Source organism: Symphodus melops (genome assembly GCF_947650265.1).
Source record: "Symphodus melops genome assembly, chromosome: 15".
Taxonomy (NCBI): Eukaryota; Metazoa; Chordata; class Actinopteri; order Labriformes; family Labridae; genus Symphodus; species Symphodus melops.
This window is the reverse complement of record NC_136705.1, coordinates 3,651,938-3,668,172: the sequence shown is the minus strand read 5'-3', so window position 1 is coordinate 3,668,172 and position 16,235 is coordinate 3,651,938. Positions and strand designations below refer to the sequence as shown.

The 16,235-nt window shown below is 40.3% G+C and overlaps 1 long non-coding RNA gene across 3 annotated transcripts in view; it reads left to right on the top strand.

Moving 5' to 3' along the window:
- LOC306836000 overlaps positions 1-15,632 on the top strand; it is a 139,298-nt gene extending 123,666 nt beyond the window's left edge. For all 3 annotated transcript variants that reach the window (XR_013780721.1, XR_013780722.1, XR_013780723.1), the window contains one exon: positions 14,841-15,632. This is a non-coding gene — a long non-coding RNA (uncharacterized lncRNA). The remainder of the gene's footprint in view (positions 1-14,840) is intronic.
- Positions 15,633-16,235: the final 603 nt, after the last annotated feature.

The window sequence follows — 16,235 nt, the reverse complement described above, 5'->3', positions numbered from 1 at the left end:
TCAAATGTATTAAACAGGGCAGTCATCAAATGGTAAGAGAAAGAATTTTGCAGGACCGTTAGCCTCGTGGTTAATGTTACACACTTAATGTACAGACGCTATAGTTCTCCAAGAGGGCATCCTGGGTTTATATCTGACCTGTGGCCTCTTTCCTGCGTGTCATTCTCCACTCACTCTTACTATTTTATTTTTTTTTACTGTATTCACCGTCTCACAGGACAGGCGTAAAACCCCAGGAATAAACCTTTAAAAAAAAAGAAGAATTTGTTGAGAAGAACAATAAAGATGTGAAAACAAAAAGAAAGGTGTGTAAGAAAAACAAGAGTGACACAACACTTAAAATATAAAACTACACAATGTAATCAACCAGTGTAAGTCTCAAAAGAAAGCTCTATCGAGCTGATACATGTTACATTAGACCTTCAGTGAATCATGAGCAGAGCTGGCAGCTTTCTTTCCTGTATGCTTCCAAATCTAACTTGGAGGTGATTCTGTGGCAGCACTTTTGAGAAGAGAAAGCTGTGGCTGTGTTTTGCAGTGTGAAAGCAGCTAAAAATGGCCGATAGTGGAGGAGTGAAGGTGTGAAGATATCTTGAGAACGTATAGACAATGAGGGGGTGGGAACAATATGGTCTCAACTTTAAGTAACACCAGAACTAACACTAATGCTAGACTTAAATAAGCTATTTTATGCCCTTTCCCTTTAGTTAGTAACTCGGTTTATAGCTGGGTTGCTTTATCAGCAGGATGTTAAAGCTTTGCACTAGTTTGTTTGCATCGTATTTCTTCTAATCTCATCCCATTTTTATCGTGGCAGCCATTACACAGACACACCAGTATGAAACCAGACTGCTGTTCCTGTTCCACATCCCTACAGGACGTCGATGAGGAGCTTTTTATAATTGGAAAAAATCGCTCTGAATGAGCACCGTGTTAATTTTCCTTTCCCCACTTCTGAGTTCCTCCACACATTCACCCCGCCATCTCTTCACCCGCCTCCCAATAAGGGAATGCTAATGTGTTAAATGCGAACAAACAAAGATAGGATGTCTTACCATTTTCTGCTTCCCCACTGTTTCCCACATTGCTCTAGCGGCTAAATTAGAACGAGCCAAATGCAGAAATTAGAGCGACGAGGCCAGATGTGATATTTGTTTCTCACACTGCGGCGTCAGGTAGATGTTAAGAAAAAATGAAAGGAAAATCAAAACAGCTCCCTCATTGGATTTGCGACTCATTTTGATTCGCTGATGGTGGCCAGCTAATCATATGATCCTGTTAGGAGAAGTGAAGTGTTTGTGTGTTTGAGTGGGATTCTGCCGGGAAAGTTAACAGCCGCTGTAAATAGGCCGGGGCCTGGTGTCTTGATTTCTCCACAGTTGATGCTGTGTGTGTGTGTGTGTGTGCGTGTGTGTGTCATCCATTGCTGTTTTTTTTCCTATAAAAGCAATTTGCCCCATGCTCGGGCTAGGCAATGAGCAGATGCTACCATTGTAAATGATGATGCGAGGGGCCATAATAAAGAGTTGATAAACACAGAATTACTGCTGGGCCGTGGGCACGCAGAGAGGGGGAGGGGAGGGGGGAGACAGAGGAAAGGAGGGGTGAGAGAAGTAGGGGACGTACAAACACAACACAATAAGACAGAACGTTTAATCAGAGAAGCATAGGCACAGATATAGACAGCCTGGTGATGTACTCAAACAGTTCAGTGGTTGACACAGTAAGCCTTTTTGGAGCATTCTTTATTACCAGAGTGCCTCTGCTGCTCAGTTTGAATTGTGTTTGGTACTGACTTGCCTCACCACACAACTTGTCTGTGTAAACTTAAAGTCTACGTAGACATTGACATCCCACTCTGTCTGTTTTCTTTCTAAGTGCTTTGCCTCTTTATTTTCAGTTTTTAAAAATAAAGAGGCAAAGTTACCTCCAAAAACTCTCATTTAGTAAAAAAAAAAAAAAGGTCAGAAACGTGCGTCTTTGTCATCATTATTTTATTTACCTCAACTAATCAAGGGGTAAACTTGAAAAAAAAAAAAATAACACATTTGTAATGGATGTGGCTGTATCGTTAATTTCACAGTATTGCAAGGGAAAAAAGTGTCCAGATGACATGGAACTGTGACGGTTTGTCAAAAAGGGTAATTTTGTTTCAAACTGCTGTGGATCAGAGCATACGGAAGTGGGAACTTCATTGACCATCATCCTTTGCGCTTCACTCGTTGACACAGATCAAGGAAAATGGCAGACACAGGTATAAGTGAGCAAGGAGAACATGAAGACATTTTTTAAAAATTCTAGATGTTCCAGCTATTTTTGTCGTTTGCTCACTCAGACAGACTGACGTCTTGTTTTGGTCTGTCGACCAATTAGAGGCTGTATCTGTGATCAGGGACATATTATTTTAATATTTCTGTATCGATCTCATGGTCTAAATGTGTTCACACAGTTAACATATTGTCATATACACAGTGAATTAATATTGGTTATTGACTATAAACTGCTTAAATTCAAATGCTGCTCCACTGATATGCACTATTGCCCTTTATATTCCAAATCTGTCTCACTGCATGCCTCTCTGAGCCTTCCTTGATTTTTTTGTTTTGTTTTTCTCTGTGGCTGGGGGACTGTTTTGATGCCACTGTACACCAAGTGCCTTGTAAATGCTATGACCCCTGACTCATAGGGGACTATGAGTGTGTGTTTGTGCGAGAGTGAAGCTATGTCCCCGGGATGTTAGTCAAAGGGTTGCGATGTTGGCCCTTTGAAGAGAGTGTTCACCATGTAGTGTCGTTTTTTTTTTTCCTTCTACTTCTTCTTTGCTCCCCTCCAAACATCTCCCATTCCACCCTGTGTTTGATGTTTGTTGGACAGTTTGTTCAACAGCGAAAAAAAAAAAGAAAAGAAAAGAAAGAAAACAGCACACACGCACACAGAAAATAGGACGAGCCCTTTTTGCGGACACGCATGCATTCTTGAAAACCTCCTTAGAGAGGAGTCCGGGAACGATGGAGGGGAGGAAGAGAGAATGAAAGATGAGGACAGAGCGAATGCAGAGACGATTAAGAGGGAGAGAGAGAGAAAGATGGGAAGCTAGAGAGAGAGAGAGTGGGGGAGATTCTCTCCTCCCTTCAGCAGCAGTGCTGGTGTGTCTTTCATGTCCTCCATGCTCGGATCTGAGGCTCGGTCTCCCAGCTGGGCCTGGTGTGCATGTGTGCAGCTAAGTGCTGGCTAATTTCCCTTCGGATCTCCCGGCCGTAGTCTCTGATTTCCCCAAACCGCCCCACCGACGCCACAGACACCGCTGCCTCCTCTCCTGTATGTGTGAAGTAGGGATTGACAGAGGGGACTTTGGGCTGCGATGACCAGTCAGGAGCATTACTATACAATAATAACATACTTTTGAATAGAGGCTGAATGATATTATTCTATGTAAAATGAGACCACACTCAACTATCATCCTCCCTCTGGACCGTCTGCAGTCAGAAGTAGCTAACATTTCAAATGTACAGCAATTAGCTGATGCTAATGCTACATCTTCAGGCTCAACATTATTTCATCGTTAAGACACAGGACTGAGAATACATCAGAATGAAAAATATGAACCATTATCTTATTGGATTATTGAGGTTGTTTCAGTCTTGTGTCCAAATGCACATAGAAACAGGTTACTGTGAACAGCAGAGGGGGCCAAATGCAAAAGCCTCTTCTTTTGAAATTTGTCATACCATTTATGTGTTTTGAATTAAAAGAGGCATCTGAGGCGGCACTTTGTTGTGGTGCTCGGTTCAAAGATTTATCAACCCAGTCAGACGCCTCTGTGGGTGCATAAGAAGAGAGGCACAGTAATTGCCTTTTGGTTTGTGACCCTAAATTCTCTGAATTTTAAGTAAAGCAACTTCCAAATACAGGAAGTGTCACCCAGAAGAACTTTAATGGAGTGAAAAAGTAGAGAGCTGGCCCAGCAGTCTAAGATCGTGAACTGCTTTAGCTGATGGCTCGTGAGCTTGTTGGTGTAAAGATTTTACTAAAAGTGTTCATTTTTAGTTGAAATGAAAATATCACAAGCACAAAGGCAACATGAACAATTCCACAACTTCTAAAAAAAAAAACTAAAAACGAGCATGTCCCTGAGCTTCTCTGCTCACCTTATGGGGTCGAGGGGAGGGAGCAAATCCCATCTGATGTTAGACTCGAGGCAGGGTACAATCCAGACAGGTTGCCCATCAATCATACATCACATATTGACACAGACACGTTCAAATTCCCAATAACAAGCAACTTAGAGACGCCATTTGATTCCAGTTACACAATATGAAATTAAATTGACTCAAATAAGAGAGAATTCTCAAGTCACAGGTCAGTGGGTGGGCAATGTTGAAAATATAATTATTATTACACCAGTCTTACCTTCCTCTGTGCCCTAACTTACAGTTAGAGACTGGCTCAGGTATGGACCACTTCCTAGTGATACGCTGCTACAGGCTGAGGATGCCCGGGGACTTGACACGTGCTATGTAAATTGGCCGTAAACAAATAAAGATTGTTTGATTGATTTAATGATGTTTAATGATACATCACTGTTGAATCAGTTACAGTTTAACATCCTAACTGTGTTGTGACTAAATGCAATTAGATTTCATCCTATCTGATAAAACATCTCAGTTAACAGGTTTTATAAAATCTCTATTAAAGTTCTTATTCCCCGAGATGCAAAACTTCAAACCAGTTTAAGTACAATTGCTGATGGAAAAGAAACACTGATAGAGCTCTGGGTGTCTGGTCAGAGAAATGCAGTTGTGAATATAATAAATGACTTTTTTCTCCTTTCAAAACTTCTCTGTGATTCAGAATCTGAATTTCAAATCATGTCCATGTGTTAAAATTGTAAACAATATGCAGCAGTCAGTTGTGATTGAACTCATTTCAGGTTTTTTGGGTTGTTTTTTTTTTTTTTCACAAGACTTAAAAGTGTTAACTGTGTCACCATGTCCGTCACTCCAAACTAGATGTGAATAAACCTTCGCCACACAATTTGTTTTCGGCACTGTGACTCCGGCGAGTTGTAGCTGGAGGAAGTGTTAAATATTCCCGTCTGCCTGGGTGATGATATTTCTCATGCTATTGATTAAGATGATAACGATGGTTCTGATGCTGATATGAACTCTCAAGAGCAGCGGTGGATGTTGTTGTTGATGATGATAACTTCTATTTAGAGAGAAAAAAAAAACTGTGCTTTGCCTATGTGCACTTCTTGTCTGCACCTGTGTGTCCCATCAGACTTAACGCTGTTCATTTGCACTATTCAAGCTGTTTCCTATCTAATAAACATGTAGAAATATATCAGACAAGGATCTGTTCTGCCTCACAGGGTTGGGTTTTCTTCTGTAAACTACCAGAGGACACCAGGGAGGCAGAAAAGCCAGTCAGCACTTTTTTTTATTGTTTGTGTGTGTATCTTATTTGTTTGTGCATGGGCAAGTCATATTGTTGCAATATATACTTCAGTATGCATGACATGGTATTTGTTAGGAGCGTAATTCATATAGATGCCCATATTTTACTCTCCATTGCCATGTGCACATTAGTGGACCCTCACGTAGATGTTACAGATTGCTTTATTCATTCTCTGCACATCAAACAGAAATGACACACGGCCCCTTTGTGTGAAGATGACAAGGAGAGGGAGGAAAGACAAAGGAAGGGAGAGAAACAAGTGTGTGCGTGTGTGTTGGGGGGGGCAACAAATATGAATGTTGCTTGAAGCTGTGGCCGACTTTAGAGGGAGAGCACATTCCAATGTAAATAACAAAATGGCCGCCTTTCATCAACGCTTATTTCATTCTGAAAAAAGAAGAGAAGAAAGTGATGAGACATATGTCTAAATCTGCGCTTACAGCAAGATTTTTGATGTGGCAGAAAATGTCCCGGGGTTGAGTGATAGACAATGTGCACACCACGCTGTGCATCTTCAAATGTGACTCTTCTGCTTGTTTTATTTTTATCGCTGTTTTTCTTCTTCTTTCTTTTTCTTTTTTTTTTGTCAGAAGACCGTTTAAGGACATGTTTCCACACAAACAGGATAATGTGGAAAAGACATAAATTATGCATGAGGTGTTTTACTCATCAGGAGTCACTATAGTGCATTGATGCCAAATTTGGTAAGCAGACTAAATCGAAAAATTCAACAAAGATATCAAATTAACTGCAGACACAGTAATTCACCGTTGACTACAAATCCACAAAACAGACAGCAAATGAATGCGACATTGCTAGTTCAAGCTATGAATATGAACTAAGAAACAACATGTTTGTGGAGACTATATCTGTACAGTGTGAATTTTCTGACCCAGCAGGTCATACTCAGACCAAAGAAAGAATGGAGCCACAGTATTTGTGGCTGTATGTAGAGTTAGTGCTAAATTTCACCAGATGTGTGTTCGGCCCGTCACGGCTCCACCTCAGCAGCAGAGTTGATACTTCAACTTCACTGGCTCTGTTTCAAGCGTCTCAGCTCGATCCCAGCTCAGGAGTCCTCTGCAACAGATATCTAAGATCGAGTGGGACAGGAAGTCACACACCGAAACAACATTTGGTATATTTTTAGCGTAAAACTGTATTTTATGTGGTTTTTATACCAGGTACGTTGTTTTATCTTGTCGCTCATGATTCTGTAGCCTATCTATTGGCAGAACTTTGTGTAAGCTCTGTTGTACTAGCTTGGTGTTGACTGATCATGGAGCATGGCACCGTACCGAAATGAAGCTTCAATGCACACATATCTGGTGGGAGTTCTGGGTTAGACTGAGCGCCAGCACCACCAGTCTGACCCAGCTCGAGACAGCCTGGGCTCCTTGTTCTCACAGTCTCACAGTCTGTCGGAAGCAGCCAGCTCCCCGCTATATTGTGGCTTGTAGAAAGAGCCACGCACATCCGATTCGAGCACAAGACCTTTAAAATCCCCTTCATTCATATCATATCAAGTTGAAACATTCTTTTTCCGCCGTTCTCGGTTCTTATCAGTTTTCTCTACAGAGCCTGCTAGCAAACGGTAGCTTCCAACTGAGCAAGATGGTGGACTTTAGGTTTATATTTTGGCAGTGAGGTCCCACCGACTGATCTATAAAAGGTCTGTAGCATGGTCGAAAACATGAGGAACTCGCGATGTAGTTTCTCCCCTGCTAACCAAGAGAGCCTCAGATGATGCAAAATGAAGATTTTTGCGTCAGAGGCTCCTTTTAGAAAAGAGTACAGAACTTTACTGTCTCAGGGGAAAAGGGATCAGGATGCACGGCCATTCAAAAATACGACTATGTTTTATTAAAACATTTAAAGCCCAAAGTCCAATTGTGCATTAGTGTCTATGCTTGCAGTTTGAGTATAATTAGTGGTTGAAGAAGCAGTATCACACATACAAATACACACACAACCACATAAGGTCCATTAGCAGGCTGGCCAGCTGTCAGTGAATCTGCATTTTGTCTGGCGCTCTGCAGTTGCAGCCAATCACCCAGCTCGGTTTAATACAATTAAGAAAGACATCAATACTGTTTTGTGATTGGTCGAGAAGATCAGCAAGAGAGCACAAAGAAGGCATTCTATCTATAGAGACAGTAATTAGCACATGCTGGTCATTAGGACACAAGCAGAACTATAGGTACACACACACACACACACACACACACACACACACACACACATACACGGTTCAATTCATAAGGATACTCAAGGATGAGCAAGCTGCCATCTGAGGTCTTCCGAGGTTTGCATTCAATTCCGCTGAAAACATTTATAGTACTCCCTCTGTGTGTGTGTGTGTGTGTGTGTGTGTGTGTGTGTGTGTGTGTGTGTGTGTGTGTGTGTGTGTTTTAAATTTATTAAACTGACTTCTAAACATTGCCCATCTCTTTGAGGGTCCCATGAAGAGGTCCTGCAGTGAGCCTTTAAATGAAGGATCAGAGCAGCACCCACTCAGAAGCCAAACAAATACACAAACACACACGCACACAGACACAGACGGACTCACACACACATACACGTGCCATAAACCAACCCCTCCCAATAATCCCTCTCACTGCTAATGGTAGCCATTTGCCATTCATTAAGATCAAAATGCTGTTTTGTGCCAGGACAAATTGCAAAGCTATTCCATTCACAGCTTGAGAAAGGCCTGAGACTCGGCTGGATTTCTTTGCCTGTTTGAGTGCCCAAGCAGGGCAAGCTAATGTGGCTAACAGGATCTGAATTGTGCAGCAGGCTAAAGTAGTGAGGAAGGAAAGCTGCAGTGAAGCGAGCACATTTCATTTTCTCTTTTATTAAGTACAGGCATTCAATGACACACTTCTTTTCCTTGATTTCATCTCTTTTTCATTTTTTCTTTTCCTTCAGATAAAACTAAAGCGACAAGTTTATTTATTTATTTTTTAAAATGTGCTTCTCATCTAATTTCCTTTCATACAGTTTTTTTTTTCCATACAGTATTTCATACAATATGCGCACAGGAAAGATTGTTTGGTTTGTTTGGACACTTTGCCGGATGGTGACCCCCTGTGATAAGTAATACTTTTATAGTAAGAAGAGCTTTTCTTTAAGTCAAAAGAAGTGTGAGGTGGTCAATAAGATGCATCACAGAGAGCATGAAAAATTAAACATAGAGAAAACATCTGCACCAGTGAATTCAAGCAGTGTGTAAAATATACTAAATGCAACATGAACATGGAAGTTTTAATGTGGTTAACCCATATTTGGGGTCACACAGAGATGTTTGAAATGTGACGAGAGATGGGTTGATGGTGTTTTTATGGTTATCGTTATTAGGCTGTAGGAACTTTAACAGTTCTGTTGTTTATTGGGAAATCGGGTTTGTTTAGTGACTCTTTCTCTGTTTCACCTCACAGTGTTACCTTGTTCCTTATCTGCAAGGCATTTACATTTTTTGGTCATATTAATTGTGATGGAATTTCTGTAACTATTTAAATGTACAGACATTAGTTAGTTTACGGCCTCGTCAGTCAGAGGTGATGCAGTGAGTTGTGACGAGCCAAAGAACACTTCGTCCTCTCTCTCATATCTGCATGTTTTGGAGACTTTGGGAGGCTCAGACAGCTAGAATTGAGCATGATGACCTTCCACCAAACAATGGAGAAATATTGTGTATTTAAATGTGCGATATGTGACAAATGTTATATTATGTCTGTGTGCTGCTTTATACAGTTGTTGCTCTAATTAATGTGTGTTGTCCCTTTTAAAGAAAGAAATCAGAATCAGAAATAATTGATTGAGCCCCAACCCACTTGAAACATCTCATGATTATATTTTTGCCATACTGGACATTTACACGCAGCCAAACTGCTTAAAAGGTTGTTTTAATGCACTGTGGCGTCTTATTAACACTCGTTATGGATGCATTTATGAAGACGTGTCGGTTGACTCTCAGTTGATTATAATTAGAATTCTTAAAGTTCAACATGTCAGTCAATTCATTAGAAAAGATTACTTCAGATTGTTTAGGAACCGTACTTACAGAAAAGAAACTCAGCAGCTTCATGAATGTCTGCAGCTTATTGTCTCTTTTTTCATCCATGTGAGTGTGATCTTTCAACTATATCAAAATGTACGTGCACTCTGAACCTCTGTAAATCAATTGCCTGTGTGTTTGTGGTTTGAATTTGTGTGTGTGTGTGTGTGTGTGTGTGTGTGTGTGTGTGTGTGTGTGTGTGTGGTGCAGGTGGATGAGGGGGTGGTAATTAACAATGACATCTCCTGAGCCAGGTCTAATCAGTGCTCTCTTCTCCTCATATGCTATATTTATCTCCCCTCTCTATCCTTCTATCATAGTTATTATCACTTCATCTCTTTCTTTATTTACCTCCCCTACTCTCTCTCTCTCTCTCTCTCTCTCTCTCTCTCTCTCTCTCTCTCTCATGCAACCATCTCTTTTATTTCTTTTCACTTATTCTCTGGAAAGATATGATTAGGATGATAATAGATCAACAGTGGCTACAGAGGTTTCTACTCACAATAGCTTGTGTAGAAATAAAGTTATCCTCAGCTTTTATTCCTGAGAGATGGGGGGAGATGGATGGGATTGGTGGTTTAATCAGGTTGTAGAAAGCTTTGCTAATTGGAAATTACATTAACACTAATTAGACAGTTAAAGGGTATATATTAGACTGTGTGTGTATTCAGGATAATAAGGTTGCTTTATTATTTTGCAAAGGTGTGAAGATTTCATCAATCCACGTGTCATGGATGGAGAAAAAACGCCCACTAAATGACATCAAAGCAGTGTATGAGACTTTAAAGTCGGTTTTGTTTTCACTTGCAGCATTCACAAATTGACTAAATGATTTTTTTTTTAGATTAAAAAAAAATTTGCTATCCACCCATGTTTCCTAAATCTTAAAAGCATAGTTTCAGCTTGTTTTCTCTCTCTTTGAATTTACACCTCCAAAAATTGATGCACAATTTCAAATGTATAACCTACCTTATCGTGAGACAGTATTGGTTTGTAAGCTGTGTGGGGAGGGTTTTTCACTGACATATACAGCCAGACCCAGAAGACCTCAACATCCAACACAGGCGACTATTTTTTGTCATCAAAAAGCAACTGGCCTTGGTTGATGACTGAATTTGCCTCTTATCCGAAAGTCTTCTTTCGTTCTGACCAATTCAACGTTTTCTGTTCAACACAGATTTTAACATTTTGACAGATTTATCCATATGATCCAATATCATCCGGAAAAAACCCTTGTGTTAAAGAAAGCACTGAGAGGAGAGTTAAAAGTCTGTCAAATAAACCCAGTGTCCCAAATGTTGTAGAATTTCTTGATTTGATCGTCTTAGAAAGTTTTGGATCGTTTCAAAACATCATTGATCAAAAATTCATGACGATGCCTTCGGTGGTATTAAAGAATTCCATTCTTTAAGAATTCACCTTCAAGCTATCAGCAAGTGTAATCAAATAGTCCAAGTTGCTGGATGTTACAATATAGCCAGTATGTGGCTGGACCAAAAGTCTCAAATCCCAAACATGTATGAACAAAACTCTTACAACTCATCGAGGTCAGGGTGTACCGGTCTAGCCTCACTACAGTGAGCACGGATGTGTCCGCCCCTTGTTCTTGATGTTGTCTGTTGATATACTGTTAAATTACATGATTGAGTTGTATCCTGTTGAGATTCAGCCCTTTCAAGTTAACGAGCCTACAGTATGTCATCCAAGTTTGAAGGCTAGTAAAAGCAGTGATTGACAACCACATTTTAAACCATCCATCAATCAAAGACTCAGCATCCACCGTAGAGGACGAAGGTGATAAAGAAGATATTTAAAGTAACTATCGCTCATCAATAAGGACAGAAAAAAATACAGAATTAATGACTGGTGTAATGGTTATACAGTATTATCAATCAATATCATCATTTCTGTCATTCATTGATTATTTACATACAATTTAAGTTCTACCTTAAGATTGTGTGTGTGTGTGTGTGCGCGTGTGTGTGTGCATGTGTGTGTGTGTGTGTGTTTGACCTCTAGTTCTGCTCTCTGGCCAGCAGAAGGCAGGGTTGTAGCATCCTTTGTGTTTAACGCCCCCTTCTCCCTTTCTCTCTCACACACACAACACCCTCCAACACACGGCTCAAAAATGAGTGTGTGTGTGTGTGTGTGTGTGTGTGTGTGTGTGTGTGTGTCTGGCAGTGATGGGGGAACATGATAACCTTGTCTTCATGCAGGTCTAGGGGGTTGAGCAGAGTGGAGCATGAAGTTTCAGCCCTGCCAAATCCTGCTTTTAAACTGGCCTAACAAACACACACACACACATGCATGTGAACACACACACATGCACAAACGCACACACAATGAGGCCCCAGACACTGAGAAGCATGCAGCCAGGTCCAAATGTGTGTATGGGCATCAAGCCAATATGTGTTTCTGTGTGTAGGTGTGTGTGTGTGTGTGTGTGTGTGTGTGTAAGTGTAGCTTGATTGAAAGCCAACGATGGATAGGTATAGGGGTTACAGAGGTAAACAAAGAAAAAACTTGAAAAGAGGAAGAGTATAGGAGGTTGTTTGGGGGGGGGGTCGGTTTTTGCATTATTTATTTTAAAAAAAAAGCAAAAAAGAGGTCAATCGAGGCTAAGCTAAAACGAAAAACAGAGGGAGAGAAAGAGAGGGCAGGAGGTGAAGCAAGACACTAAAGTCAGTTGGAGTGTGTGTGAGACAGAGGGAAGAGTGATGAGTAACGAGAGAGTCTGTAAAAGAGGAATGAGGAGAAAAGTAAGTGAAAAGAAACAGGCAAAGAGGAAAGGATCAGTGTGTGTGAGCCAGAGAGGGATAGTGTGGATAGACAGAGAGACTGTGTGTGACATGAAAAAGGAGAAGGGGGCGAGAGGGAGATCAAACACCAGAAAGACAGAGCAAGATTGTATAAGATATTCAAGGAAGAATGTGAGAAAGAGAGGAAAAAGGTAAAGTGACAGAAAAAAGTGTGAGAAACAACATGTGCGTACATGAAAATTCGAGGGGGAAAAAAAGCTCACAAGTGCCGGAGAGTTTCCCCAAGTGCAAACCTGTCTAACTCAGAGCTGGAGCCAAAGGTGGAGAGGCCTGGAAGTTACATCTCAGGCTTCCAGTCAGGAGAGTCGAAGCAAAGCGATCCTGGACACTGAATAAATCCTGCAAACACTTAAATTTCCACTTCCTGCTCACTCCCACTGGCTCAGGTCAGCTAATCCCCAGGACCTCTCCCTTCATGTCTGTGTAGATGAGTTAGCAGAATACATTCTGCACTAGAACTGCAGCATGATATTGTAACTGGCCGCCGGCCGAGTCAGGCCGGGCTCGGTTAGTGAATCTAACCTCTACTCGAGGCCAGGAAATTATACCCTCAAAAATCAGTTCAGATTAGTTTCTCCTCCTTCACTGTTCTAGACCAAGCTGATATCATCCCCGAACCTTTTTTTTTTCCTGTTAATTGGTGAGGAAGTGCTAACATTGACAAGTGCGATTTTTTAAAGTGCTGTGACAAAAGAAACTCGGTGACAAAAGAAGCACTGACGACAAGAGTTTTGCAATATTTTAGCTTGTGGCTTTCATCGGGTTCATCAAGAATCATTGCGTACAACTTTTAAATAGAGTGGTATAAAATTGAGAAAAACGGTACAAAATTCAATAGGTAAAAAAAATACAGAAAGATGACCAATAAAATGACCAGAAACTCTGCAACTACTTTATTTACCTCAAATGAGTGACGGGGGTCTCCCTTTTGTTTATTACTCTCTTCAAATGCTTTTTTTTATTTTTTTTTATTTCTTTTTACGTGAAGCTAATGCCAAATGTGCCCAAACAACAGTCCAGATATTGACACTAAGAAAGCCTTTTTTTTTGCCACTTCCAGGTTCAGATTGTTAGTGTTTCTGAGATGTTTACAGAAAGGACGTATACAGAAACATATCTTTTGTCAAATATTTGCTTCCTCTACTTTGCAACTTTTTCTAGATAAATTTGTAGATAAATCTGTTGCTTGTGATCAGAGACACTTATTCAGGTTTTAAAGTTTAACACTCAAATTCAATAGGGGACAGTACGTGTGAGTGTGATACATAGTGGAGGGGCGGGCAGGGATAGCTAAACGGTCATGATGCACGCTCCATGTATAGAGGCTATAGCTCTCATCGCAGCATTGGGTTTGAATCTGACTGCAGCCCTTTGCTGTATACCTCCTACCCAATACTCTATCTCACCCAATACTTCCTGTCTCTCTCAGCTGTCCTATCCAAGCGGCATCCTCCTGTATTGAAAAATGAAGGCAATGCAAAATCCTGCAGTTCACTGAATTTCTGCTTGAGGCTGGCTCCAGGACAAAAATGCATTTTTAAAGCACAAATGAACATGTTTACAGCCTGGTACAACAAATAAAATAGGCCTGAGTAGTTATTGTCGTCATGGACACAAACTGCAATGGGGTGATTTTTTTTTCATATAACCTGCCTGAGCTCCGTCTCTCAGCATGTTGTTAGGTTGACTAAAAGCTATGCTAAGACAAGATTTCCAGCATGGCGGCTGCTGCTGAAGATCCTGTTTCCCCCTGTTGTAACACATGGCTGACGTCACTTAGCCTTTATCCATTGATATTTGCAGTCTATGTTTCTATAAAATATCTATCTTATAAAGGTAAACACGCCTCTAGATGTATCAGGTGGCTCATTCCTGCTCACTGTTTTTCTACTGTGGAAGCTTTTAAAAAACAATCCAATCCAGCATGAATGCTTATGGCTAAAGGGAGGTAACATTATTCTACTCTTGCAGTATTCTATTACCTCTTTATTTTGTGAAAATTCTTCCAGTACAAATTCACGAACTGTCTCTGGAGTCGAAAGTCAAGTGATGACTGCTAGAAATCCACTTGATCTAGTTTGAAGACAATGCTTCTTGACTTGAGGAAGTTATTTTATTTCCTTGCTGGGAGTTCTGTATCTGAACTTGTCTTGAACCAGCAAACATCAGATCTGTGGTGAACTTGGTGAAACAGTCCTTAAAATTATTATATATATATTTTTATCAAAAGTGCTTCTCTTTCCCGGTAACTTCCCCGCCTTTAAACCTACAGTTATTTTATTAAAACATGCAGAACAGCCCGTCCCGCTGCAAATGATCAGACAAGCTCATGAGTAATTGAGTATTCAAAGCACAAAAAAAACAGAGTCATAAAACTAGATATGATATTTATTTGATATGGAAATGTTTATACATATGCATCACGGCTTATTAATTATTCATAATGCCTTGTTTTTTTTTCCGATTGTCTGTGATATACATTATGTATTCTCTTCTTCCGACAGACGCATCTTTGAAACGGGGAGAAGAAAGAGGTAAAAAGAAAAAAGGAAGGATCAGTTGGTGTCTCTCACTTTGACTACAAAAGAGGGAAAGAGGAAAAACTTCATTATATGGGCGAGTGACAGGAAATGTGGAACACGACGACAGAGACACACAGAATGAGAACTTCTTCTTCTCCCACCTCTGTTTCATGTCTGTCGCTAAAAAACAAAGAAGGCATCTCTGTGGACCTTACTATCCATATCACACACACAGACACAGACGCACACACGCGCGCACACACACACACACACGCACACACACACACACTGACCCTGTATCTCACAAACAATGCTACCAACCATCAACTGTCATCTTTATTCAGTGTCTTACTCGCTCCATAATCACCAGCACAGACCGAGCACAGCCTCTGTGCTGCTACAGGAAGTTAATGCATGGATTACTGTTGTCATTGTTTTATACGCTCAAATAACACATGGCTGCACGATGACTGCTTTTACTGTCCTCCTTTTAATGTACTAAGATGATAATGCATATTGACTTATACCTAACACTTCAAATGCTTGATTTCGAGATTGTTCTATTTCTTTGTCCCCTTTGACAATTTGTTTGATCCATCCAGGGACGTGTGCAGACGTTTTCAACATTGGTGGCCCGTCTCGAAGACTGACTTCAGATTTAAGCCCCAAGACTTAAGACGTTCAGCATAAGTACACAAATGAATAACCCTTGTTTATCCTCTCTATTCATATAAACGTCTAACATTGAATTCTTATTATGCACATGTAATTTTTCTTGGGTATATTATGTTAACATGCATATAACAAAGTTCAAATTTAAAGAACTACTTTGAAATTCACAAAAAGAGCAGCCTGTTACAAACAAACCCTAAAAATACTTTGGGGTGGCAGCAGGGGGGGTCCATCATATTTTAAGGGGGTCCTTGCCACACTTGTGTGCACACCTCAGTCCCTGGATGCATCATAAATAACACATCAATTTTTAGAAAATGATTGCTCTTAATTTTCTTCATCTTCTGTGCCTTTCTAGTGAAATAAATCTTGAAAAGCTTTTCTGTGTTTCTTTATTGTGTTAAGAAGAGTCCCTTCACTGTTTCTTATTTGTTTACATCCTTGAACCTATCAAAGAGTTTTCCATGAATGCTCCGTTTTATTGTGATGTTGTAAGCTCTCCAAGGCCAATTCATACTGCATTGTGTAGCCACTAAATAATTTGATGACTTAGAAATTTGTACTAAATAAACATAGACAGTAATATATTTTTGATCTTTCAGATTACAAACTTTGGACATCTGTGCAGTTTCCTTTTATGAAATGTTCTTACTGTTGGTGTGCACTTTATTATTTTAAGAGTGTAAGCCCTGTAAAGCCAATGAA